Source organism: Schistocerca cancellata, chromosome 5 (assembly GCF_023864275.1).
Source record: "Schistocerca cancellata isolate TAMUIC-IGC-003103 chromosome 5, iqSchCanc2.1, whole genome shotgun sequence".
Classification (NCBI taxonomy): domain Eukaryota; kingdom Metazoa; phylum Arthropoda; class Insecta; order Orthoptera; family Acrididae; genus Schistocerca; species Schistocerca cancellata.
Window position 1 is genome coordinate 334,640,422 of NC_064630.1, and position 2,276 is coordinate 334,642,697.

At 39.5% G+C, this 2,276-nt stretch overlaps 1 pseudogene; it reads left to right on the forward strand.

Moving 5' to 3' along the window:
• The first annotated feature begins 1,540 nt into the window (after positions 1–1,540).
• Positions 1,541–1,658, forward strand: LOC126189064 (5S ribosomal RNA; annotated as a pseudogene).
• Positions 1,659–2,276: the final 618 nt, after the last annotated feature.

The following is a 2,276-nucleotide window of genomic DNA, read 5'->3' on the forward strand; positions in this document are numbered from 1 at the left end:
GCAACGCCTTCTAAACGTCTCTTGCCGAAACGTTGCAATTGCAACTTGAACTTATTCAAGTGGTGGATATATCCACAAGATAAGCCAAATGCATCTGACAATACGTCAGATCGGAAAAATGCTCAAGTAAGTCTAATATTTGTTCTCACCTACATGCAATTAAACTTGTCCTCTGAGATCGTATAATCTTCCCAGCATTTTACCTTTGACAGCATACGAACTTCTATGTGAAAGAGAAGGGTCTCATGGTCGGACTCCATTTCAGTGCATAGCTTTTCAAAAGATGTGTGTTTAAGGCGGTTCCTTTGGTAATATTTACAGCATGTATGGCCAGTTGCATTGTATTATTAAGACATTCAGGAAGAGTCTTGCAAGCTAACGCGTGGAGATGTATTATACAATGCGTTGTAAATCTGAAGAAATCTTCTGTTTTCCTGTCACTAGACCAGAGCGTAATCTTAACATACATGGAGTGCCATCTGTACTGAAACTGAAGAGTTTCTCCCGCATAATGTTATGTTTCTGAAAATATTACGTCTGTTATTTTCATGTCGTTCATACCTTTCCACGTCATTCCTAGTTACTGCGGAATCTGAAATTCTTCTTTGATAAAGTAGTCTTCATCCAAAAAGCGGACAAACATGGGTAATTGACAATAGTTAGAAATGTCAAACTATGAAGCGAAGCATGGCGATTTTTTAACTTTTGAAAGAAATTACTCTTCGGCATCAGTTGACATTAGTCCAGTTCGATCTTCTACTGTGTTCTTCGGTAGGGGTATTTCTTGTATCTGTTTGTTTATTTTTTTGTTTTTGCTTTTAACACTAAAATTTCTGCTCCTCTAATGCGAGATGTTTTTGATTGTTCTATAAATTTTGATATCTCAACGACGCTACGGATGTTTCCTCTGATGACGCAAATCTTCTGCCACTATGTCCAATTTTATTTTTTTCAGATTGTCTAATTTTCCTTCAAAGAATTGTGGTGATCAGTCAGGGAAATTAGGACGGACTGTTTCTAAGTGGCCTTTTAATTTCACTGGCTTCAACGAATCGTTTACGAGAACAGCTGCGCGTACAACACACTGTGATCTTACGCCGATCAGTCAGAACATTATGACTACCGGCTTATTATCAATATAAACCCGTTCAGAGTTCCAATTGATGTGCTGGTCCTCCAACTCGCCAAATCCGAATTTAATATAACAATGGTCGTAGTTGCCTCTAGGCACCATTTTTTCAAAATAAAACAGAAATGGAATGGTATATAATCATAACAAGCAAAGGCGTAAACATGGTGTATGTTTCATAAGAAAATAATAAATAAATAAATGTACTTTTACTGTCTTTATTTGTAACCAGCTAAAAAAACCTGCATTGCTTGAGAGTTCATTTTTCCAATTTTCTATTTGAAACGAAAACAAAAAATGAACTGTTTTTATAGTGAAGTATCGAAAAAACTTCATTTTCATGTATTCTAGAAAAACACCTTTGAAATTATGAAACAGTCATACAAAAAAATATGCATCATATATAAATGTGGCAACGGCCTTGCCGCAGTGGATACACCGGTTCCCGTGAGATCACCGAAGTTAAGCGCTGTCGGTCGTGGTGGGGACTTACATGGGTGACCATCCAGGCCGCCATGCGCTGTTGCCATTTTTCGGGGTGTACTCATCCTCGTGATGCCAACTGAGGAGCTACTCGACCGAATAGTAGCGGCTTCGGTCAAGAATATCATCATAACGACCGGGAGAGCGGTGTGCTGACCCCACGCCCCTCCTATCCACATCCTCTACTGAGAATGACACGGCGGTCGGATGGTCCCGGTAGGCCACTCGTGGCCTGAAGACGGAGTGCTTTATATATATATGTACAAGTATGGTATCCAAATTAAGAAACATGATCCCGGACAGTTTTTATGTGGTGGGCGCAGTTGCTTCGCGTACCTGCAACGCGATTTTTTAAAGGTCTCTGCGACAACGCCTCTTCATAGATCTATAGACGCTCTTTTCGTCTACAGCCTTCTGCACTTCACAGTTCAAAGTTGTCAAAAGCGCTGCCACGTTTCAGGGATTTCTTTAATTTCCGACGACTGTACGAATGCCTTACTGGTAAAGAATAAATGAATTAAATTTTCATATGTGTTATGGAAGTTTTTCACACATCTCAATGCTTATGACGCCATATATCCTGAACTATGTGTGGTATCATAATATAATATTGTAGGTACAGTCAGCGGCATATGAGGATACTACCCGCAGAATATGTTGCGAA